Source organism: Mobula hypostoma, chromosome 22 (genome assembly GCF_963921235.1).
Source record: "Mobula hypostoma chromosome 22, sMobHyp1.1, whole genome shotgun sequence".
In the NCBI taxonomy this organism is placed as follows: Eukaryota; Metazoa; Chordata; class Chondrichthyes; order Myliobatiformes; family Myliobatidae; genus Mobula; species Mobula hypostoma.
The window spans coordinates 15,785,367-15,812,105 of NC_086118.1; the positions used below are offsets into that span (position 1 = coordinate 15,785,367).

Here is a 26,739-nt window from a genome sequence, read left to right on the forward strand (position 1 = left end):
AGTCTGGGGCTCCTTATTTTAGAAAGGATATACTGACATTGGAGAGGGTTCAGAGAAGGTTGACAAGAATGATTCCAGGAATGAGAGGGTTACCGTAAGAGCAGCTCTTGGGCTCTATTCCCTAGAGTTCAGGAGAATGAGGGGAAATCGCCTAGAAACATTCTGAATGTTAAAAAACAGATTTATTATGGCAAAGTTATTTCCCATGGTAGGGGATTCCAGGATAAGAGGGCACAACTTCAGGATTGAAGGACATCCGTTTAGAACTGAGATGTGAAGTGATTACTTTTGTCAGAGCGTGGTAAATCTGTGGAATTTGTTGCCACAAGCAGCTGTGGAGGCCAAGTCAGTGGGTGCATTTAAGGCAGAGATAGATAGGTTCTTGATTAGCTAGGGCATCAAAGGGTACAGGGTGAAGGCAGGGGAGCAGGGATGACCGTGTAAGGGGTTTCTTCTTTCATGTTATTTGCCAAGGCTAATAAAATGGCTTCTTTGTTAGGTTATAATAAAATGGCTTCTCTGTAATATTAACAGCTGAGTTAATGGTAGCAGCTTGTTTGGGTTATAATTAATGATAACGGGAATTGTATTCATTTGCTAACCAACTGGGATAGATGCTATTCTTTCTGTCTATGTGAAAACTGTTAGTTTGTGCAGGCTTGGGGGAGGAGGCATGAGGAGGATGAAGAGAGAAGACTTGGCTTGAGGAGACGGTGGCTGGACCTGCTGGGCTCGGGGCGGGAGCCTAAGGGCCGACTAGCGAAGGAGGATCAGTGAAAGAGAATCCATGAGCTTCAACATTTATGCACTGAACATGTTTATGAGATTACTGGCGCCTTTTATTTGTTTTCCTTTTCTTTTGTTTCTCTACTAACCCCATACTTAAATATAAAATCTTAATCGTCTAACCGCACATTGTGGACTGAATGTTATTTCCGGGTACTGATGTTACACAGGGGACACAACACACAGCATCCACCCACACAAGAGTGCTAAGGTTTGGTCGGGAAGGGGACGCCACCCCCGAGATCATGCCACTAGGTGCAACGAGTCTTACAACTGGAAGAATTGGATCAGCCCATGATTGAATGGCACAGCAGACTCGATGGGCCAAATGGCCTATTTTTGCTCCTATATCTTATGGTCTACTCCATTCATAATTCCATCCACCTTTCCCCTCCAAATTCCTCTTGGCAATCATTGACCAGTCTTTCTGTTAGAATTTGTGGTTTGCCTAAATCTGTAGTTTGGTAATTGTTGATTCCTTCCTGTTCCACGCCTAGTGGAGAATCCAGTGCCAGGGAGATTGTGAATAGGAACCATGCCATTCAATATTTTGCTTTAGTAGCAGCAGTTACTAACCCAGCCTAAAATGAGGCTAAAGAATCAAGTGAGTCAGACATGAAACCAAACAGTCTGGCCACTTTTTTTAATTTGTTGTTTGGGTACTTAAATTGGTGAATATTCCAGTTGCTGATTTCAAAATTATCTGCAGAGGTTGCTGGAAGATTCACTCAATCAGACTAATCCACTATTGAAGTTTCTAGACCATTTTCTGTGGTTCATTATAGTATACCTGATAGTGACTAACAGAACACTGTCTGTTTAAGATATTTCACACAAACTATACATGCAACTCTGATTTGCAAATGTTTTCAGAAATCCATTTTATTTGTACTTCAAGGTTAAATTAATCAGAATTCACTTTGTTACCACTAAGAAACTGGCTTCTGCTGATATTGAAACCTACAGGTACAGTGGAACAGATTTTGGTTGTAAATCAAATTACTGATTTTATACATTCATCTGTTTTTCATTAAATCTACATTTGAATCAGAATAAGTTTTAATATCATTGGCATATGTCATGGAATTTGTTTTTTGCAGCAGTACATTACAGTACACAATAAAAACTATAAATTATGATATATATAAAATTAAGTAAGTAGTGCAATAAGAGAAGAAAATAAGTGCCCCCCTCCATACCAGAGGCTGATGTAACCAGTTAGAATGCTCTCCATGGTAGATCTATAGAAATTTATGAGTGTCTTTGATGACATACCAATTCTGCTCAAATTCCTAATGAAATATAGCCACTGTCATGTCTTCTTTGTAATTGCATCAATATGTTGAGCCTAGGATACTGTAGATCCTCAGATGTTGACACCTAACAACTAGAAACTGATCATCCTTTCCACATCTGATCCCTCAGTGAGGACTGGTGCGTGTGTTCCCTTAATTTTCCCTTCCTGAAGTCCGCGATTAATTCCTTGGTCTTACTGATACTGAGTGCAAGATTGTTGCTCTGACACCATTCAACCAGCTGATCTATCTTGATCCAGTACGCCTCCTCATCTCCATCTGAAATTCTACCACAATGGTAGTGTCATCAGCAAGTTTATAGATGACGTTTGAACTGCGGCACAATTGTGGGTGCAGAGGGAGAGTAAATAGTGGGCTAAGTACACATCCTTGAAGTGTGCCGGTGTTGATAGTCAGCGAAGAGGTATTATTTTCCATCCGCACAGACTGTGATCTCCCGATGAGAAAGTCAAGGATCCAGTTGCAGAGGGAAGTACAGAGGCCCAGGTTTTGGAGCTTGTTGATAAGAACTGAGGGTATGACTTGTGTTGAATGCTGAGCTGTAATCAATGAAATACGTGTTGCTATTGTCCAGGTCATTCAAGGCTGAGTGGAGAGCCAATGAGAATGCATCCACTGTAGACCTATTGTGATGATAGCCAATGAGAATGCATTCACTGTAGCCCTATTGTGATGATAGCCAATGAGAATGCATCCACTGTAGCCCTATTGTGATGAGAGCCAAGGACAATGCATCTACTGTAGACATATTGTGATGATAGGCAAATTACAGTGGGTCCAGGATCTTGCTCAGGAAGGAATTTATTCTAGCCATGACCAACCTCTCAATGCACACAGTGTGGTGGCTCACCCATGCAGCAAGCAAACCGGCTCCAGCAGTCGCCAGCAAGCCCGCAGCCAGCGGCAATCAAGAGGACTCTGAGTGCGGGGCAGATCTTGGCCCAGAAGCCGACGTCACTTCTGCCTCGCAAAGAGCGGGGGTTGCTGGAAGCAGGTTACATAAGCGCGCACCGATTCAAACAGTAAACAATTCAACCTGACCCTGCTCGAGTCAGTGTGTTGTTTTCACTCGTCGCGTATCAGCGCAACTATATTGGTGACCCCGACTGCCCAACGGCATTTGGACCCAACATGAACGACTCGGCTCTGCAGAATGCAGTTTCCCTTAAACTGCCAACCTTCTGGACCACCCAACCCCTGGTCCAGTTTGAGCAAGTGCAGGCCTAGTTGCAGATCACGCAAATTGTCTCAGATACCACCAGGTATTACTATGTGGTGGGCGCACTCGACCAGGAGACAGCGGGCCGCATTATCGACTTTCTGCGTCAGCCCCCGGCAACAGACAGGTCCAAGGCACTCAAGGCCCTGTTAATCCGCACGTTTGGCCTCTCCCGTCACGAACGGGCCGTGCATACTACATATGGACAGCTGGGTGACCGCACACTATCAGCCCTGATGAGCAACATGCTAGCCCTGGCAGACGGCCATAAGCCTTGCCTGCTGTTTGAACAGATCTTCTTGGAGCAAATGCCAGAAGACATCCGCCTCCTGCTAGCAGGTGAAGACTTCAGAGACCTGCGCCGCCGATTCAAACAGTAAACGGTTCAACCAGACCCTGCTCGAGTCAGTGTGTTGCTTTCACTCATCGCGTATTAGCGCGACTACAACAGTAGATATGTGTACCATCTTTCCAGACCTGCAGAAAAATTCTACTGCATTCCAAATGGCAGCTTAAAGGATTTGCCAAACCTTCTACCAGACAACAACCAATCAGAAAGCAGAAACAAACAGGAAAAAAAAAACACACGGCCTGGCATAATTCATTGTATTATTTTATAACAAGAAAGTGATATGCTGGCAGATGCTTAAAAAAGATGTGAGGGACTGAATTAAAAAAAATAATAAAATTCAGCTGGAGGCTAAACTGAAGGAAGCTAATGAAAGACTGGAAGATGAAAAGGGGATAAATGTTGAGATAAAATTCAGGGGATTGCTAGGTAGCGCAGCTCGAAGGGCCAGAGGGGCCTATTCTGCGCTGTATCTCAATAAATAGATGTTTTTTAACAATAAGGATTGCAAGCAATAAATGTATGTAATGGGTCCTATTTAAGGAAACACATTAATAATGCATGCATGCTTCCATTGTTGCAAACCTTTATATTAAGGTCTTACACTCTAACAATTGTTTGTTACAAAGGGGACAGTCAATTACAGATGGACTATGTTTGCAGAGGCCAGAAAGATTTGAAGAAGCAATTGGCCATGATGGAACGCAGAAGCAGTTTGCAACAGGCTGAGATTGAAGAAATGAGAGCAGCTCTGGAACAGGCAGGCGGATCTCACAAAGAGCTGGTTGACATCAGTGAGAGACTCTCAGGTTTGTTCATAAATTCATGTAAATTGGCTGTATAATTTTAGTTACAGTTCACTTATCCTACAAAATATGCCAGTAGATTTGTCTTTTCCTGCAGAACACAAGCCTTGTCAGTACAAAAAAGTTGACCTCTGACCTGAATAATCACCAATCTGAAATGGAAGGAACTATCCAAGAGACATGAAATGTTGAAGAGAAAACCAAGAAGACTATCACTAATGTGAGTCAGAAGTTATCTTGATACAGTGGATTCTGGTTAATTGGGGCAGCAAGTTATTTGGGACAACTGCTAAAGAACAAAAATTGGTGGAGAAAATAGCGAAGATTCCCTTTGATTATTTGGGACACTATACCACTTAATTAGGACAGGAGACTGTAGCTGAGCAGTTTCTAAATTACTTCAGTCACATGCACTTGTGTGTCCCTTACCCTACACCATGCTTAGAATGAATAGATTTTAAATAGTATATTTATGTTCCAAAAGCAGTGACTTTTAGTCATAGTCATAGTCATACTTTATTGATCCCAGGGAAAATTGGTTTTCGTTACAGTTGCACCATAATTAAATAGTAATAAAACCATAAATAGTTAAATAGTAATATGTAAATTATGCCAAGAAATAAGTCCAGGACCAGCCTATTGGCTCAGGGTGTCTGATCCTCCAAGGGAGTTGTAAAGTTTGATGGCCACAGGCAGGAATGACCTCCTATGACGCTCTGTGTTGCCTATCGGTGGAATGAGTCTATGGCTGAATGTATTCCTGTGCCCAACCAGTACATTATGTAGTGGATGGGAGACATTGTCCAAGATGGCATGCAACTTGGACAGCATCCTCTTTTCAGACAGCACCGTCAGAGAGTCCAGTTCCATCCCCACAACATCACTGGCCTTACGAATGAGTTTGTTGATTCTGTTGGTGTCTGCTACCCTCAGCCTGCTGCCCCAGCACACAACAGCAAACATGATCGCACTGGCCACCACAGACTCGTCCAAGGAGCTGGAGACTACCTAGATGGTATATGAGGTGTTGCTCCTCCAACCTGAGTTTAGCCTCATCATGGCAGTAGAGGAGGCCATACCTAATTCAAACCTTCACACCCTTGGTATGAACATAGAATTCTCCAACTTCCAGTAATTACCTCCCCCTCCCCTCCTCTATCCCTATTTCACTCTGCCCCCTCCGCCAGCTGCCTATCACCTCCCTCATGATTCCGCCTCCTTCTTCTACTACCCATTGTTTTCCTGCCTATGACGTCCCTGCTTCCCCTCCCCCACCCATTTGTCTTTCAAATTACCGGTCTTTCAACTGAACCTACAAGCATTCTTCAAATCCTTCCCCCTCCTTTCTTCAGTCCTGACGAAGGGTTCCGGCCCGAAACGTCGACTCATCATTTCCACTGATACTGCCCAACCTGCTGAGTTCCTCCAGCGTGCTGTGAGTGTTTCCTTGTAATCTGTTGAGGGCTAGATTTGTGACTTTCAAGTCTGGCCACCCAGGTTTGTACAAAAAAAACAGGTGCGACTTGCGGAGGGCTACAAAACAACTCTGAATGAAGTTGGAGGCAGAATCGGATGCACATCAATTCTGGCAGGGTTTGCGGCTATTACTTCTTACAAAGCAAAATCTAACATCATGAATGGCAATGATGCTTCCCTCCCAGATGAGTTCAACATCTTTTATGTACACTTTGAAAGGGAGAATAAAACTACAGCTGCACCCGGTGGCCCTGCGATCTGTCTTGGAGGCCAACATCAGATTGTCTTTCAGAAGGGTGAACCCTTGCAAGGTGCCAGGCCCCAATTAAATGCCTGGTAGGGCTCTGAAAATCTGTGCCAAACACATGGTGAGGGTGTTCAAAGACATTTTCAATCACCAGAAGTTTGAGAGGAGGGGATTTCACTCAGGCCCACTGCCCAAATGGGAAAAGGTGGCAGGAGTCATGGCAGCATAATAGAGCTTTGACCGGCAACCAATCTGGACATTGGAAGTTTGAGAGAAAGGGATTTCACTCAGGTCCACTGCCCAAATTGAACAAGGCAGTAGCGGGATGCAACAGTGAAACTGAGCTCCGACCAGTGACCAATCGCTGTTTGGCATTGATTAGCAAAAGCGAATTAAAGGAAGGCAGGAGCAAGTGCAGCAGCTGTCATCTGAGTGGACAGAGTCAAGAGTGGTGACCTTTGGGATTGAGCTCTTCAAGGCTTCAGTAAAAGAAAGTAATGAAAAGAAAAGCTCTGGGGGGATGAAAAACTTAACCTTCCCTTCTTTATATCTGCTCAGCTAGAACAGTAGAGACGCCAGCAGGATAACTGAATGCTCCTCTGGTGGGATGTGAGAAGGCAGGCAGACCTCCTGTGTCCCTGACCACTATAATTGCGAGAAGTGCATCCAGCTGTGGCTTCTAACAAACTGCATTAAGGAGTTGCAACTGGAACTGGATGAACTCCAGATCATTTGAAGGGGTGGTAGATAGGACATATAGAAAAGTAGTTATGCCCAAGGTGCAGAACATAGGAAATTGGATGACTGTCAGGAAGGGGAAAGAAGTTGAACAGCCAGTGCAGAGTACCCCTGTGGCCATCACCTCAACAGCAGGCATATCACTTTGGATGCTGCTGGTGGGGGGGAAGGTTGACCTAACAGAGGAAAGTCAGTGGTCAGATCTCTGGCACTGATTCCGCTTCTGTGACCCTGAAGGGATGGGAAGAGAAGAGGTACACTGTGGTGATAGTGGACTTATTAGTTAGAGGAACAGTCAGAGGGTTCTGTGGGCAAAAAGGAGATTCCCGGCTGCCAGGGCTCAGACATCTCAGATTGAGTCCTCAGCAAGTGGACGGGTGAACAACCAGAAGTTGTGGTCCACGTAGGTACCAATGATATGGGTAGGACCAGTGATGAGGTTCTGCACAGGGAGTTCAGCGAGTTAGGTGCTAAGTTAAAGGGCAAGACCTGCAGGGTTGTAACCTCAGGATTGCTACCCATGCCACGTGCTAGTGAGGCCAAAACTAGGAAGATTATACGGTTTAACACGTGGCTAAGGAGTTGGTGTGGGATGGAGGGCATTAAATAGGAGTTAATGGATATGTGAGAGAAAGCTTTGTAGGAATATAGAAACATAAAAAGGGGGATAGGTTAATGGGATTGCCCTCCTGAAAGCTGGAGTGGATCCAATAGGGTTGGAAGGCAACACTGTGGTCAGTATAATAAGGATAAGAAATAGTAACAGTCTATGTCAGCCCCTTGCAAAAATAAGCACCATCACATAAGCTAATCTTTAAGTAATTTGATTCACTGTGGAAATGAAACACATCACTGGGTTCTAATAGTGTACTGGCATGGTGCTGAATAGTTGTTGTGACACCTCTAGCCAAACCATGTTACTACAGCTATAATATTGGCAACAATATTGGAATGCGGAAAACTATACACCAGCAGCTGGATAAATCCATTCTGGATACTTACCATAGCTGAAACCAGACCAAATCATCAACAAAGCTTAATCTATCATTAACAGTGTCATCAAGTTCCCCTTATCTAACTACCAAGGATCAATTCAAGATATAATAATTACAATCCTGGTCCAAATTTGCAAAAAATTGCTTGATTCAACAGTGAAGTGAAATTAATTCTCCTTAAGATTAATTGATATCGGGGGGGGGGGGGGAGTGTTAGAATTCCCTATTGGTTGGAATTGGGAAGTATTCCAAACTGGTAGCCAGGAAGGAGTTTAAGAATGTACAGGAGAGCTAAGAGGGAGCATGAGAAAGCCTTGGCATGTTGGACAAAGGAAAACTCCAAAGCATTCTACATGTACATGAAGAACAGGAGAATGACTAGAGTGAGGATAGAACCGATCAGGTATAAAAGAGGAGACATGTGCCTTGAGTCAGAGGCGGTAGGAGAGGTCCTTAATGAATATTCATTATATTAACCGGTGAGAGGTTCCTTGGCAAATGTGAGGACAGTGTAAAACAGGCTGATATGCTACAATAAGAAAGAGGATGTGCTGGAATTTTCGAAAAACATTAAGAGAGTTAAGTCCCTACTGACAGACAGAATATATCTCGGGTTACTACAGAAGTGAGTGAAGTGATTGCTGTGCCTTTGGCGTTGATCTCTGCATCCTCACTGGCTGCAAGGATAGTACCAGAAGACTGGAGGTTCCATATGTTTTTCCTTTGTCCAGAAAGGTGAAAGGGATCATCCTGGGAATTAAAGAGCAGTAAGTTTTACAGTATGCCAATGGTAGGCAAATCATTGGAAAGGATTCTAAGAGGCGGCATTTATGAGCATATGGAGAAGCATAGTCTAATTAGGGATAGCCAGCATGGCTTTGTGAGGGGTAGGTTGTGTCTCATGAGCCTGATTGAATTTTTTGAGGAAGTTGCAAAACATAATGATAAAGGTACAACAGTAGATGTGGTGTATTTTAGTAAGGCATTTGGCAAGATTCTCCATGGTAGGCTCGTTCAGAAAGTCAGAAGACATGGGATGCAGGGAAATTTAGTCACATGGATTCAGACTGGCTTATCCATGCGAGTCAGAGAGTTGTAGTAGATGGCGCACATTCTGTCCAGAGGTCAGTGACCAGTAGTGTTCCATAGAAATCTGTTTGGTGACCCCTTCTCTTCGCGACTTTTATATATGACTTGGACGAGGAAGTGGAAGGAGAGTCAGTTGATTTGAAGGTTGGTGGTGTTACCGATAGTGTAGATGGTGTTCATAAGTTACATTGGGACATTGGTAGAATTCATAGCTGGGCTGAGAAGTGCCAGGTTGAGTGCATTCCAGAGAAGTTTGCAGTGATACACTTTGGAAGGCTGAATTTGAAAGCAGCGTACAGGGTTAATGGCAGGATTCTTAGTAGTGTGGAACAACAGAGGGATCTTGGGCTCCTTATTCATAGATCCCTCAAGGAGGCACATAAGTTGCAAGGGTGGTTAAGGTGGTGTATGGTGTGTTGACCTCCATCAGTTGGGGCTTTTTCATAAGCCATAAGATAATGCTGCAGCTCTATAAAACTCAGGTTAGACCACACTTGGGAGTATTGTGTTCGGTTCTGGTCACCTCATTATAAGAGGATATGGAAACTTTAGAGAGGAACAGTGGAGATGCTGCCCGGATTAGAGAACATATCTTATGAGAATAAACTGGGCGAGATAGGGCTTTTCCCCCTTGGATTGAGGGAAGATACAAGATGACTCTTAGAGATGTGCAAGATGTACATAGCCATAGACTTTTTCCCAGGATGAAAATCGCTAATACAAGGAGGCATAATTTTATGTTGATTAGAGGATAGTATATAGGGGATGTCAGAGTAGGATTTTTTTTAAACAGAGTAGTGGGTGCATGAAACACTCTGCCACTGGTGGTAGAGATATATATGCTAAGGGCAGTATAGGGATATTTAAGAGACTCTTAAATAATACATAAGTATAAAAGCAATATGGAGGGCTATTTGGGAGAAGAATGTAGATTGATCAGAGTAAAAGATTGGTACAACTTCTTGAGCTGAAGGGAACAAGTACTAAGCACTGTGACAATCCCTTAATATAGTGTTGTAGTCATAAAAATGGTTTAAAATATTATCTTTTGCTTCCCGCCAATGAGCCAAATGTGGATTCTATTTGCCTCTTTTCTGTGTCCCAATGGTATTTTTAATTCCCAGATTTAAAGTCCAGATTCTGGATGCAAAGAGTCAAGTTGACCTTTGCATAATGGACCTTAGTAAAGCTTTTGGTACTGTGCCACATCAACGCCTGTTAGCTAAATTTGACCATCTTGGCATCCAAGGCTCTACCAAGGACTGGATCAAAAGCTTTCTAACTAAACGGCACCAGAAGGAATTAATTGATGGGCAATCCTCATTCAGCTGTCCAGTGTTTTCGGGAGTACCACAGGGCACTGCCTTGGGCAATTACCTCTGATCTGGGCCGACATTTACGTGCTGGGCGGCACCTAATTAATTAGCTTGTTTATTTCGGCTTTTTTCTTAAAGGTGTGCTGGGTGCATCCCGGCTACCGCTGCATTCTCCGTGGCAATGTACCGGTCCGCGGCCTGGTGGTTGGGGTGGTGAGACACTGTGGGTGTCATCTCATCGTCGACTGTTTCCATCAGGGCAGGTAGGTCATCTTCTTTAATATCTGCCTGCCCTGCTGTCGAAGGTCGAGGTTCGTCATCTGCTGTGGCTGATGTGGAAGGCTTGAAAAACGACAGTATACTTGACTGCTTAGCCTCATACATTTTTCTATCATACAGTTCTTTGTAAGCACTCAAACCATCCTGCAAATATGCCCTAAACCTACGTACCCTTTCAAAATTAAATTCATACTTTTCTGCAATCATTGCAGCGAAAATCTCACGCAGTTGCTTCACGTTCAGTTCCTGGATGACTTCACTTTCGGTCCATTCGCTACTGCATTCAGTTTCGATTTGTTATACTTTCGTCTTCCAATTGCATCAGCTCTTTATCTATCAGTTCTTGGTCATGGGATGCCAAAACCTCTTCAACATCATCGTCGTCAACTTCCACAAGCCAAACTCACTTTCTCCTTACTTCGTTCACCACGATCGAAATGCTTAATTATGTCTAGTTTTACACTTAGTGTAACACCTTTACAAGCTCTTTTAGGTTTTTCTGACACCTTAGAACTCATCTTGCTAACAGATGTTCAAAATAAATCGAGATAAAGCACAGATGCTCACAGGAACATGTTTAAGCAATGCTGGCTAGGATGCAGTTCTGGGGGAGGAGCTTAGCTGCTCAGGGCGCGTGCTGCCTTTTTTTGTAACAGTGAAAACACCTTCTGTTAGCAAAAACAGGTAACTAATGTAGGTCTTTCGTAACAGAGAGGTTTCGTAAAGCGAACGTTCGAAAAGCGGGGGACACCTGTACTCACAATTTGTCTAAATGAAGATTTATACGATCCCTGAGAACTGATGCCAATATCTTTCCCACTACAAACTGACTTGTAGTTACTCAGTTTATCCATTCCTCTCCTTTTAATCAACGGTGTAACATTAACAGTGTTCCGATCATCTGGCATTACTCCTGCAACCTGGGAGTATTAAAAATGACAATCACAGATTCTTCTAACAGTCTGAAGTAAATTTTATTAAGGCCTGCTGATTTATTCATTTAGAAAGATACTAAAACCCTTAATACCTCCATCCTTTTTACTCTATCACATCCAATATTACACACTCTTCTTTTTGAACTACACTTGACCACAGTCACTTTTTAACCATTTTCTCAACTTGGATTACCTTGCTGTTCTTAATAGATTCTATTCTTTCTTCAGTTATGATCTCTTTATTTAATTTTCTTCATTCCAAGAAATTATCAACAGAAATGCTTCAAGTTAATTTTAGAAGGATGCAGAACCAGGACCACAGATCCATCTCTAGGTGACTTCACAAAGAAACCAGTGACCAATCACAAACATGCCATGGGAGAGGTGGAGGAGTGGTGTGACCTCGTGACCAAGTTCCGCTGTGCAATCTGAGCATGAGCAGACTTTTTTTAAAAAAAGAACATCAATGTCAATATTTCAGGATCTTGAGGAAGATCCATGCTTGAATTATAGCACTGACAATCAGATCGTGATAAAATATATATTCTTCACAGTATAAATTTAAAAAAATTCATATCAGGTACAATACAGGTTAAATAACAAAAGTAAAAATCCTTATACTGTATATATTTCACATTTAAAAAACAACCAAGTCAGGTAATTGACTACTTAAATAAATGAAAAAAGCTGTTGTTGCATTGTACTAATAATTATTTCTAGGCCTGTTACAACAATGATGTTCTTGCAAGTATTTATTGAAGTCGGCCCTTTTCTTTCCAAATATTCCTTTTAATTTAACCCCTACACTTTCTATATTCTTGTGTTTTCTTTTGTAATGGACTCTCACATTAATTCATGTACATCTCAGCATCACATTCTAGCAAGTGATCACCAATAGACATCAAAAGTTGAGTCCGAATATTTATACTGTCCTGCTCCCCATCATTCTTGGAGCTCTTACCTGTGGAAATTTCATTACTAATGGGGTTCTCAGTGGATTGTACAACCTTTCCAACTATTATTGAAGCTCTCTTTAATTTGCTTTCCATGCTGATTGTCTTTGATCCACTTGATTCGGTCTGTTAGTTAAGCCAGATTTTCAGTTTCTATTTGGTATGGTGACAATTGAATTTTTATTTCTCCGCTTTACTCAGATTTTCTTCTTTCCTAGAAGCTATCAACAGAAATACTTCAAAATGATACGTAACTAAGGGCATGGAGCCATCTCTAGCTGACATCATAAAGGAACCAGTGGCCAATCAAAAGCACAACCTCAAGGTCACATGGCCAAGCTCTGCACTTGCTGTGCAATCTTACAGCATGAACAGACTGTACAAAAATAATGTGCATCAGAGTCAAGATTTCAGGTTCTTGGTTCTTGCTCCTCCAAAATATTCCGCATGGAATTTAAACTGGAGGTGGTGGAGGGTCGGCTTAAGAAGGAGGTTTTTGAAGAAAAGCTGCCTTAAATCTAATTGGATTTGGTTGTGTGACTGGGGTAGGATGAAGAATAGTCCATGCTTTAATTGTGTGGGGGAAAAATGAATTGTTGTACACATCTGACTTAGTAGTTCGTCTTTCAAATTGAGCTGAGTGCCCTCGTCTGCTCCTAATATTTTTTGGTTTGATGTGGGATTGGTAGTCTATGTCGAGCTGACCATTTAACATTTTGTAAAAAGAGGTCAGGCAGTGTGCTTCACGTCTATCTTGGAGAGAGTTCTACTTTAATGAATTTAAAAGTTGAGTAACACTCGCTTCTCTCTCATAGGTATTTGTGACAAATCCGGCTGCCTGTCTTTGGACTCGCTCGATGGAAGTAGTGTTTTTGTTTGTGTATGGGTTCTATGCAGCAACTGCATATTCCAAATGTGGCCTAACAATGGTGAAGTACAACTTCCCCTTAACTGAAGCTGAACAATGATGAAAATTCTGTCTCAAAAAATTTAGGACTCCTGTTGCATGATGCATCTGACTATTCCAGCGTAGATCATTCTGGATTTTGATACAAAGATACTTGATATGTTTGGTTTCTTCAAGGGTGACACCTACAATTTTATATGATGTTTTACCTGGTTTTCTCTTCCTGGTGACACACATGGTTTCACATTTGGAAGGACTGAATTGCATGCTCCATTGTTGACACCACTCAACTATACTATCAAGATCTTTTTGGAAAGCATCTTTATCATCAGTTGACTTAACTGGCCGGTATATCAAACAATCATCAGCAAAAAGTCTGGTGGTGCTTGTGACCTTTTGCTTTTCATGCTGATCGTCTTTGTTCCACTTGATTTATTCTGTCAGCTCAGCCAACTTTTCAGTTCCTATATAGGTGACAATTAAATTTTTATTTCTCTAGTTTACTTAGATTTCTCTCTTTTCACAAAGTCTATCAAAGGAAATACTTCAAATTGATTCAAAATGGTAACTAGGTGCATGGAGCCGTCTGTAGCTGACATCACAAAGGAACCAGTGGCCAGTCAATAGCACATCCTTAAAGTGAGCAGCTGGCCTCATGGCCAGGCTCTGCACATGCTGTGCAATCTTGATGAACATGAACAGACTGTATAAAAATAAAGGGCATCAGAGTCAAGATCTCAGGATCTTGTCAAAAATCGATGTTTAAATTGTTAGAACAATAATTAGAGTGGCCGTTATAAACAATATTGGCTGGTATATCCTCTTCACAGTCTGAATAAACCTATACCATGCTGTATACACAAAGAAAAATTCCTTCCGTATTTCACATTAATAAAACAATGTCAGGTAATACACAGTCTAAATACAGAGTTGCACTGCACTAACAAATGCATTCAAACCTACCACAGCACTGATTATAGAATAAAGATTTCAGAGGATCAGAGAGCACAAACTATGGTCAATGAGCCAGGGTCTTTAGCGCATTTTGGCTTGAGATATCAATAAGGAGTTCTCATGAAAAGGAGGCTCTGATATTCCACTGATCACAAGAGTCATGGAGTTTACTGTAAGTAGGCTTTTCCTCTGCTATTGGCATCGAAGATTCCAGCGATAATGGGGAGAATATCTCATCTGACATGGAGAATAGGATTATAAGGGAGAGGATCAGTAGGGTTAGGTGAGGTATCAGGGAGAGGAATACCAGAGATTTTGTTGGGAAGATGGATGAGAGCAGTTTGGAAAATGATTGGAAGAAGATACTCAAGCAGATGAAAATGGGGAGATGATGAAGTGGGGCATCAATAAGGTAATGAAGGGGTCAGATAAATTGAAGACAAGGTCAACAGAATGACAGAGGTGTTCTGGAATGTGGGAACTGAGAGTAAATGTCGGGTAGGTAGGCAAAGGGGCAACTGTGATGATGGAAAGTTAAAAATGGAGGAGACAAACTCCTCATTCCAGGCAGTCCATTCTATCTATGCCCCTCATAATCTTGTGAATCTCTATCAGATCTCCCCTCGACCTCCGACGCTCCGGAGAGAACAACTTGTTTCTACAGCCTCTGGTGATAGCACATGCCCTCTAAACCAAGCAGCAACCTGGAAAAACCTCTTCTTCACCCTTTCCAAAGCCTCAACATCCTTTCTATAGTGGGGCAACCAGAACTATATGCAATACTCCAGATGTGGCCTAACCAGAGTTTTATAAAGTTGCAATATAACCTCCTGACTTTTTAACTGAATGCCTCAAGTAATAAAAACAAGCATTCCATAAGCCTTCTTAACCACCTTATTGACCTGTGTAGTCACTTTCAAGGAGCTATGAACTTGGATCCCGAGATCTCTCTGCTCAGCAACACAGTTAAGGACCTTGCGCTTAACAGTGTACTGTCTCCTCGCATTTGCCTTACCCGAGGTGCAACACCTCACATGTATCTGGGTTAATCTCCATCTACCATTTCTCAGCCCATATCTGCAACTGATCTATATTGTGCTGTATTCTTTGCCAGCCTACTACACTATCGACAACTCCACCAATCTTGGTATCACCCACAAACGTACCAACCTGCCCATCTACACTTTCATCCAGGTCATATATATACGTTTAAAAAAGCAGAGGTCCCAGCACAGTTCCCTGTGGAACTACACTAATTTCAGACCTCCAGCTGGAATAAGTCCCTTCAACCACTACCCTCTGTCTTCTATGTGCAAGCCAGTTCTGAATTCAAACAGCCAATTTGCCACGGACTCCATGCATCTTAATCTTCTGGATTAGCCCCCATGAGGGAGTTGTCAGACGCTTTACTAAAATCCATGTAAACAACAGCCACTGCCCTACCCTCATCAATCTCTCGTCACCTTGTTAAGAAATACAAACAAGTTGGTAAGGCATGACCTGCCTCACACAAAGTCATGTTGGCTCTCCCTAATTAGATCATGGGTTTCATATATCCTATCCCAAAGAATTTTCTCCACCAATTTCCCTACAACTGATGTGAGACTCGCCAGCCTATAATTCCCAGGATTTTCCTTTGTTCCCTTGTTAAATAGAGATGCAACGTTAGTCACTTGACAGTTCCCCAGGGTCTCGTCTGTCGCTAGAGAGGACACAAAGATACTGGTCATATTGCCTGTCTATCGATTGTTTTCACATTGTTCATCTTAAGCCTGTTTTATTCTCATCATTATCAGATTTTTCATCAACAGCATGCAGATTAGTGCTCTTTTTGAAACTGCAACTTGACTTTTTAATCTTTTTCTCTTCCCTGTACAGTCTATATATTTTTGTCTGCTCAACATGTTCTTGCTATGTACCCAATTTTGTTGCATTTTCTGCAAGTTTTGCCTTTAAACTGGCATTGGTCTGGCATGTGTAAGCTCTTGACACAATGGTAACACATTTTGTTCGGCCAGGCTGGTTTCTGATTAGGCATTACAATTTTGTTTATGCTCACTTCATTCCTGAATGCAACTCAATTGCATCTCTGTCTGCAGTTTCTATCGATACACCAATTTCAACTGCTTCTTTACACGAGATATGCTTCAGTTAGGAACCATTTTTAAATGCTTTCTTAAAAGATTTCACAACTAAACAATTTCTCTGTGCATCATTTCTGAACTGACAATGCTCAGACAATCTCTTCAATTCAACCACATACGCCGAAATGTTCCCCACTTCCTTCTGATTCTACTTATGAAACCTAAAGTGTTTTGCTATCAGCAATGATTTCCATTCTAAATTTTCCTGCATTACTTTCACAATATTAGCAAAGGTAATTTTGTCTGGTTTGGTTGGAGCAGTTACATTTCTAAGTAAATGGCAAATGCTAGATGGAATGCTGGCTTTTGTACCTAATGCGCTCAGCAAGACTGACAGTTGTTTTTCATTGGCTATTTCATTTGAGTTCAATTCACGCAGTGTACAATATCCAGTTAGCTTTTGTGCAATTGAACGCATCCACCTTTCTGATGTAACCAGCTATTTCTGTTTTTTAAAATTTATTATTATTACACAGTGCTCACTGTTTATGAACCCATTTCACCCACTTTCTGCCATTTTTATAATATAACTGTCTCTGTTCCTTCCCAAAGAAGCAGGTGCTTTTTTTTAAGCTTGGAAGTTTCGCTGTGCATCCACATATGGGTAGTCATCTTGGGTTTATTTAAAACTTCCCCAATGCCATTATTATGTCTTGTAACTCCAAGAGTGAATTGAAAGAAAAACATGGGAAAACTGGGGATAAATGTGTCCTCTTTGTTTTTACTTTTAGTGAGGCACGTACATATGACATGGTAGCATAATGATGTATGGCACTCCTGTAGTTTTACATATAACCCATAATTAATTAAACAACAAAATGCTTAATCAAATGATATATTTACAGTACTACCAAAATACGACTTAAGTATTAAATACGCAATAGAAACCAACTACAATATTCCATTTACATGTGAACAATTAACCGCGGTTTTGAGCTCTTACCCTAATAATACTTCTCAGTTTGATAAAATTAATTTAAAAATCCAGACAAAATTTAGCAACAAAGTTTACTAAGATCCAGAAAATGGCTGAGGAAAAGGAAAATCCTAGAATGTGTGATTTGAAGGTAAGACCACATGGTTAGTTTGATCGAATGTGGGAGTGATTGAGCTAATGGAATGAGTAAAGTCTTTAACTAATTGAAAGACACATGTAACTGGTTATGTACTACAAAAAACAGCATGACAGAGACAACAACAAATCTAAAAGGCATATCTTTGCATAAGAATGAACAAGGGAAAAAATAACACTAATTCAAGTCATACACACAAAATGCTGCAGGAACTTGTGTTTACGTGTATTGCTCTGCATTTCCAGCATCTGCAGGATCTCTTATGTTTTTAATTCAATCAAAGTACATTGTTTGGGGCTGAGAAACAAGACTGAAACATAGAAAAAACACAACTGCGACTTCGAGTGGGTGGTCCAACAAGTAACACTATTGCTGGTGCTCTGCTCAGGAAAGTACCTACTTCTGAAGCTTCATTTGAGGAATTGCAACTCACATTTGACAGTATCTAGGGACAATGACACCATCTGAACTCCGAGGAATTACTGGCTGGATATGATATGGACTCTACAGTGGCCTCTAGTGACACAAGTAAGGATGACACTGATGAAACAATAAGGGTTTCAGCTATGTCGCAGCTTTCTCCAATAAGGACCAAGGGAGTGAAGACACACACAGTACTGAAGATGAAACCACTGCCAATACATTTACAAGCCTGGGAAAGATTCATCCACTATTGCTCAACTATTCAATAACCTGAAGGACAATACGTGCTCAGGCAACCCTAAAACTCTTAACGAAGAACAATTGGAAGTGTGTAAAGGTGACACTGTGTACTGCATCTACACTAAGAATCCCTGACACAGGTAAACCACTTACCCCGTATATTAACAAGAAACACATGATGGCAGTCTCAATTCAAGAATGTGGAGACCGACAGCGTCCTGTCAGTTATTACTCTGCCAAAGAACTGTTTCTGTGCACTGATGTCTCCTCAATAACTGAGAGGGGAACTCAAATGATGATACCTGAAACTGAAATGTTGGTACCAGGAAGTATGGCTCCTGTTACCTCTGTGCAACTGAAGTCTGTAAGTTGGCAGAAGGAAGATTAGTTTACAGTATATCTACATTGATTCTCGATATACTTTTTTTTAGTTGTTCATAATTTTGGAAACTTAAGGAAACAAAGAGAATTTCTTACTGTTGATGCACGAACTTATGGATGTCATAAAAATGCCATTAGAAGTTGTCATATTAAAATGTAAATGTTACTCCAAAGTGATTACAATGGAAAACCGTGGAAATACATCTGTGAATGAAGTTGCAAAAACGGCAGCATGAGAAGAAGTAAAAGACGTACCTGTATCAAGAACATATGCAGTGAACCTGACAAATGGAGTTATGGAAACAAAGCTGAATTCCGTATCATAGATGAACATATAAGATATTCGAGAGATGTAAGCTCAATGCTCACCACAGGAAAGATGATTTTGAATTGAGAATGATGGGAAGTTAAACGGTGATGGAGTATGGAGATATGACACAAATCATAAACTACACTGCTTCCTTAGCTGGCACAGCAAATATACTCTCTGGGACACAATGGAGTGCAAAAGACAATCAACAGATTCTCCCAAGGGTGGTGGAATCCGAAGTTCAGGGCACAAGCTCAACAAACATTTGAAAGACACATGACATGCCAGAACTAATCCTGAAGCAGTGGAAAAGCTAGCACAATTACATGTCCCTGCCCCACCTGGTCCACTTTTACATCTATAAGTGCATTTTATTACTTTACCAAAGTGTCAAGGATACTCAGACATACTGGTAATAGTGGACAAGTTTTCAAGATGGCTTGAAGCTATTCCAGCAAAGAAAGCCACCACCAAAAACTCTGATCAAGCCTATATTCCTAGATGAAGAATATCATTATCACATTGACTCTGACCAGGGAACACATTTCATTGGGAGTGTTTATCAGGAATTATGTTGACTGATAAACATTGAACGGTCTTTTCATTATTCACATCATCCAGTGTCATCAGGGAAAACCGAATTAATGAATGGAACCATCAAACAATGATTGACTAAGTATCATGAGGAAGGTGTACCACGGCCTACGGCTCCTCCTAAGGTCTTACATAGCCTGAGAGCAACTCAAAACACGAAAACTAAACTTAAGTCCATTGGAGGTGGTAACGGCACATTCTATCTCACTGCTGGTAGCCCTCAATTTCAGAGAGGCTGATACACACATTAACTATTGTGTGAAATGAACCCAAGCTATATAGTCTGCTTCTCAAATAGTTTCTGCCACTTGGGGCGATCCAACAGAAGGAGGGTACATCCCGAGTCCTGGTGAATTGGTCCCGGTTAAGAAACCACATAATGAACCACAGGGAGCTAGATGGGAAGAACTTTTATCATTCAAGTGTTGTTAATTATCAAGTCGACAGTGAAAACAGAAGGTAGAAATAAGTGGACACACATCAGCCACCGCAACTGAGCTAATGTGGTATCCGATGAAGACAACAAGCACTGTGGTTAATGTGCTAGTAACCGCTTGGTCACAGTGACCATGCTGCTGGGCTACAGTGAGCAAATCACCAAACAGCCAGAAGATTTCAAGCAAGTTGACAACCACTGGACTCTATGAAGTTTATTCTAATATTATTAGTTACCATATATTTTACCAATTTTCCCTATTCATAATGTGCTAGTTGAGATGACTCATAATGTATACATGCATTACCGATAATCAGAAATATTACAATTCAACAAAGCTCCAGTCAAGTAATGCAAAATGGTCTAAGTTTATGGAACAACACATACTTTATGTGCAGAAATGGAGCCTGGACTTCTCTTCCATGTAATTGGTTAGGATCTTGTTATATACCCTTTGATATTTCATAACCTAAACAGTTTTTGATTATTTTATACAAAACATAGATACCACAACTATGTTAGCCTCTGAAACTTCAGCCGTAATGATTCTCAACGTGTGATTTAGAATTGGGGGGAGGAGGGGTAATTGTTGGACCTGACTGTTTAATTCTCGGATTAGACTATTCAGTTGTCAATTTCTTTGCAGCTTAACAACTAATTATCTACTTATATTTTATATAATTAGTTTTATAGGAATAACTGCTTATTATGATTCCTAGTATGTACGCATATAAGAATGTACTATGCTTCTAGTGGCTATACAAAGCATAATTCTGGAAGCTTCTTCGTTCTGCATTAAGTAAGTAAGTGTTTCCTCATTGTTAATTTTTACTGCAGTATTGAATAAGTACTTTCTAATTGGTTAATTACTATCCATACATTTGAATAGAATTTTTCTTAACTCTATGGATATATGGTGCTAGGCACCATCGTTGCTCCTTTGTCTCACTCTCTCTCTCTCTTCTAGTAGTCCTTATCACCGTTTGTTTCAATTTCCCTTTATTCTATCAACTTGTAATAAAATAATCATGAAACAACAATTTTAATGCCTCTTTTCTGACTTCTAAAAGAACCTAGGATTAAAACATCAAATTCCATCAAGTACTAGAAGGCATTGTAACCTTTTTTATATACAGTATATTTAAAGTTAATCCTTCAAATGCTGGTGCACATCACTGGGAGTTGCAGAGCTAGGCAGTCTGCTTATTTAAATGTATTTTTAAGAAGTGAATCAAGTCTCACATCTATAATGATGGGGCTTTGAGAGGTTGGTTATGGCCAGATCAACTGCCTCAGCAAGGACTTGGACTCACTGCAGTTTGGCTACCGCCACAGTAGGTCTACAGCAGAAACAATCTTATTGGCTCTCCAAGCGGTCTTGGATCACCTGGACAATACAAATACCTATGTCAGGATGCTGTATATTGACTGCAGCTCAGTGTTTAACACCATCATTCCTAAAGTTCTGATTGAAAAGCTTCAGAACCTGGCCCTCTGTACCTCCCTCTGCAAACAGACACAGAAATTCCTAACCACAATATGTGCAGATTGGTAATAACATCTCCACCTCACTGACAATCAACATTGGAGCACTTCAGGGATGTTTGCTTAGCCCACCAGACTTTATCTTCAAGAAGCGGTGCCTCAAAAAGGTGGCGCCCATCATAAAGGACCCTCATCACTGAAGACATGCCTTTTCTCCCCGCTACCATCTGGAAGGAGGTACAGAAACCTGAAAACACACGCTCAATGATTCTGGAACAGCTTCTTCCCCTCTGCCACCTGGTTTCTGAATGGACATTGAACCCACGAACTCTACCTCACTACTTTTTGATCTATTTTTGCACTATTTATTTAAATATGTATATTCATACTATATTTCACAGTTTTTTCTCCATTATTATGTATTGCAATGTACTGTTGCTGCAAAGACAACAAATTTCATGACATATTCCAATGATGTTAAACCTGATTCTGAAGTCCTCACCTTAAATCGCATGAAATCAGAGTATTAAAATACAGATTTGTTGCAAAGCATTCCATCACAGTTCTGTTTGTCATTTGAGACAACCAAATTTTAGCCACATGTAATTAATTCATTATAGTAACAGCATTGCTTATTTTTGATTCTATGTAATTTTATGTGATAATGAAAATTAGATCTAGGTGATTAATTAAAATTTCCTGCTTATAGATGAATGAATACATGAATGACTGAATGAAGGAATGAACCAGAGCAGTATTTCTACACTTAAGAAATATTGCAAAGGTACATCAGTTTCTGTCACATAATGATGCTGAATAACTAATACATGCCTTTATACTGAACAGACTAGATTACTGCAATGCATTTTTACTGGCCTTCAAAAGCAATCAATTGACAAACTTTAACTCATTCAGAACGCCGCAGCTGGGGCTGGGGACTTTTAACTAAAAGCAGAATGAAGAAGCATATCACCCCTGTCCTAGCTACTCTGCATTGGTTTCCTGCTTCTTTTAGAATTGATTTTAAAGTTCTCTTATTACTTATTTTTAAATCCCTTTATGGTCTGGGACTGGAGTACATCACAGAATCACTTTAGTTTTATAATCCTGCTCGAGTTCTCAGTTCTTGTTCCACCAGTCTCTTAAATTTAAAGAATCTCTCTCAAGAGATAATCGGTAGGTCAGCTTTATTGAACTATGCGCTTAAATTGTGGAACTCAATACCTAAATCTATAAGGGATGTAGATTCAGTTGATACTTTTAAACCTCAGATCAAAACCTATTTATTTAACCTGACGAAGGGTCTCGGCCTGAAACGTCGGCTGTACCTCTTCCTAGAGATGCTGCATGGCCTGTTGCATTCACTAGCAACTTTGATGTGTGTTGTTGTTTGTTATTTAACCTTGCTTTTTGCTTTTTTGATCCTTTTATCTTCATGCTTGCACTTCATCCCATTGTAAAGCACTTTGAACTACAATGAAAATGACCTATAATTAAGTTATTGATATTATTATTTACACGTGAATGAATAGTTAAGTATAGGAATGAATGCATGATAGCAAGAATAAATACTGTAAATGATATGAACGAGTGAAGGCACAAATGAATGAATCTATGATTGAACAGATGGTTATATATGTAGCTGAATTTATGAATGAATGCCCAATCCATTTGACTGATGACATTTTCAGCACCATTACACAGAGTTAGACCCCTTGGTCTTAAATCTTTATCTGAGTAAACTAATGACTGAAAGACTTATATTGCTATTTCACCTGTTATAAACTGGGGGACTGCTTCATCAAGCATTTCCACACCATCCTCTACAAATGTTTTAATTTTTATTCCCAAACCTGTTCTGATGTGTCGATCCATCGCCTCCTCCTGTGTCGAGCTGAGACCACCCTCAGAGTGGAAGAGCAACACCTTATATTCCGTCTGGGTAGCCTCCAACCTGATGGCATAAATATCAACTTCTCCATCTGGTAAATGAATCTCACCCCCTCCCATTTCCTTCCATTGCCCATTCTGACCCTTTATTTCTTCTCAGCTATTACTTCTCCAGGTCCCTTTCCTCTTTCCCTTTCTCCTCTGGTCTACTCTGCTAACCTATCAGATTCCTTCTTCTCCAGCCATGGACCTTTCCCATCCACCTGGCTTCACCTGTCACTTTCTAGCTAGCCTCCTTCCCCTCCCCCCCCCACCTTTTTATTCAGGCATCTTCCCCCTTCCTTCTCAAACCTGAAGAGTGATTCGTCTGGAAACGTGGACTGTCTGTTCATTTCCATAGCTGCTACCTGACCTGCTGAGTTCCTCCAGCATTAGTGTGTGTTGTTATTTCATGAATTGATTCCGTGGTAACTCCACAAGGTTGTCTATTTGCATTTGTTCAACTAATTACTATCTAAAAATACAATTCCCTGTCCTCTGTTGTTAACATTCTACGCAAACTGTGTGAACTCTAGTAAGAGGAGTCATAGATTAGAAATTCCTCAGCATTTAGAAAAGTGTTTTAAATGGGTCTGGTGCATCATGCCAAGTAATGCTTTCTTCAAGAGAAATCTGGCGCAAATTTCTATTGTACATTAGGCAAAGAAGGAATTAATTAATTCATCTTTGTCAGATCAACAAAGGAAACCAGACCTGTCACATGTCCCTGTTTCAAGTAGCAGGAGTGGGTGGAGAGAAAAGAAGCCTAATTACAGTGGGGATGAGAGGTTCAATCAGGAGATGACAGATTGTTATCACCCGGAGACCCTTGTAATCGTAATTGTTGAGGTTAGGAACACATTCAGGAGCAGGATAAGAGCCTAATGAAGAGCCACGCTAAGGATCCTCACCAGAAGCTGTTCCTGCATTCTGCTCAGGCAGAATAGGTTTCACCTAGGCAGCTTTGCATTCTCACATATGGCCTGTGTAACCCAGGTTAATTAAACCCAAAATTGTATTATTAGAAAGTTCTACCTGCGGAGGGATGCAAATGAGGTTTACCGATTTTAAAAAAATTTGAAAAAAAACGCTACGCGAGGGAGGGGCGGGCTGGACACGGGACGGACAAAGAGAGAAACGCAGCATCGAGTAGAAACTGAAGACATGAACTGCTAAGAGTGGAATTAGTAGTGAGTATCTTTACCCTATTGACTTGAAACCCCTGGAGAAGAGAGAATAGTGATAAAAGATTTATTGAAGCTGCAACGAGACAATATCGGCAGAAACGAGTGTCGAAAATCCCTACCGTGTAGTCGGGAATTAGTTCTGCAAAATCATACCAGGGCATTTGGTCAAGTTTTGTACAAGTTTGTGAACTGACTTACTGTGGACGATCGACTACAGTATTTCATCCAAGGAACCAAGATGGCGACCCACCCAGATGAAGAAACAGCGCGGGACGAAATGTGTAATGACGCAGTGGATTTAATACGGTTTCATTCGAAGAATCCGAATTTGATTTTTTGCAAGAACTGATTATTTTTGCAAAGACTTTGATAAGTTACTGAATGAGATTTACTTTGTTTAAGAGTTGTGTCGTTAGGAGAATTGTCGTGAAAGGAGTTAAACTGTGTATACAGAATATAATTTTTGAATTGAATTTAAACTTGTAGATATACTGCCTGGAACTGAAACTTAAGTTAAATATTATACTTGAGAATAGGAATTATATTTGGTTTTCTAACTAACTAGGGATAAGTAAAAAAGGTTTAGTCTGTAAACTTCTAAATATGGATTAACACTAGGAATAATTAGTTAGAGAAATTGGAGTAATAAAGGTTATTCTAATGAATATCACCGATTCTAACTAAACAGGAATTTGGTCTTTGTTGATATTTAAGCTTTGGATCCTAAACAGAATGTTTGAATTCTGAATTGTTCTTGCTCATGAAAATATTTTGTACATATTGTGTTTTTTTTTATAAACAAGACCTTATTTCCAGAAGTGTGTGGTTTCCATTCACTGCCTCCTTCGGATACCTGGATTCTTCTGATGGCCTACTAGCACTTAGTGTGAGTTGATTTTCTCAAAGTATGCGACGACTAGTCACAGGCAATAAGACTGGTGCAACACAAGTTCCAGATGAATAGCCCACACCAATCGTGGCTCATCCTTGTGAGAATCTATTGTGCATTATGCACTCCTGTACATTAAGTATCTGCAAGCAAAATCGCTGCTTTTTGTAAATTACACAGTATTAGCAATAGGTTTGCTGATTACATACTATCATGTGCCATACAACAAATTGTACACACAATAGGACATGTAGGCTATGGTTTCCAAGTAATCTCTCTTTTATTCACTGAAATATTAGACTACCAAACCCATTTTGCATAAATGTATTTTCTATACAACAATTGTTAGACTAAACTGGTATTTGTTTCTGAAGTAATTTTAAAGCAACTTACAACAGTAAAACATGATTTATAAATACACATCCATTGTTATTTCTTGCAAAAGATTTGTAAGGTGTCAGTGAGGAGAATGCTTGTGAGGAGCAGAAATACTGGTAGTATCTTGCCAATACACATTTAGCTTTTTTTTCCCCCTCAGATAAAAATAGAAAATGATTCAAATTAGTGATAAATGGATAAAAGCTTACTGGATTTTAGTAATTACCAATTTTTTGATTTGTTCTCTGTTTAACCACTGAATATATTATGGTGACATACATAGGAAAAGTGCAGAACTATTTCAAAGGATATTAATGGCAAGACATTATCAGCTTTGATAAGTAATTAGCTGGTATAAAAATGATTAGAAAAATGTATTATAGAATGTATTTCATGTTATTCCCTTGGTTCCATTCCATTTTGATCCACAACACCAAATCAAATTCCCTCAATGTTATGAAGTAAATTCACTTATTAAGTAAATGCTTTGGTCTGTTCAACACCAGTTAACAAAACCAATGACCATTGGTCATCTTGGCCTTCCTTAGCTAATTTATTATGGCCAGAGATGAAAATATGCATAGATGTTAATTTAGAAAATATTAGAAGAATCAAAATTATGATTGATTTTCTCATTTGAGCAGTTGAAAAATTATTTTTCACTTTGTCACTTATGGATTTTGATTCCAGCTACACATATCTGAAGGAGTCATTGCTATATTTATTGTCACCAAACAATTGATACTAGAATGTACAATCATCACAGCGATATTTGATTCTGTGCTTCCCGCTCCATGGATTACAAATATTAAATATTTAAAATAGTAAAAATTAGTAGATATTAAAATTAAAAATTTAAATTATAAATCATAAATAAAAAATAGAAAAATGGAAAGTAAGGTAGT

At 40.2% G+C, this 26,739-nt stretch overlaps 1 long non-coding RNA gene across 1 annotated transcript in view; it reads right to left on the reverse strand.

Annotated features, from left to right (window-relative positions):
- Nucleotides 1–24,816, reverse strand: part of LOC134336485 (uncharacterized) — a 138,596-nt gene extending 113,780 nt beyond the window's left edge. Inside the window, exon 1 of the long non-coding RNA XR_010015800.1 lies at nt 24,766–24,816. This is a non-coding gene — a long non-coding RNA (uncharacterized LOC134336485). The remainder of the gene's footprint in view (nt 1–24,765) is intronic.
- Between the last annotated feature and the right edge of the window lie 1,923 nt (nt 24,817–26,739).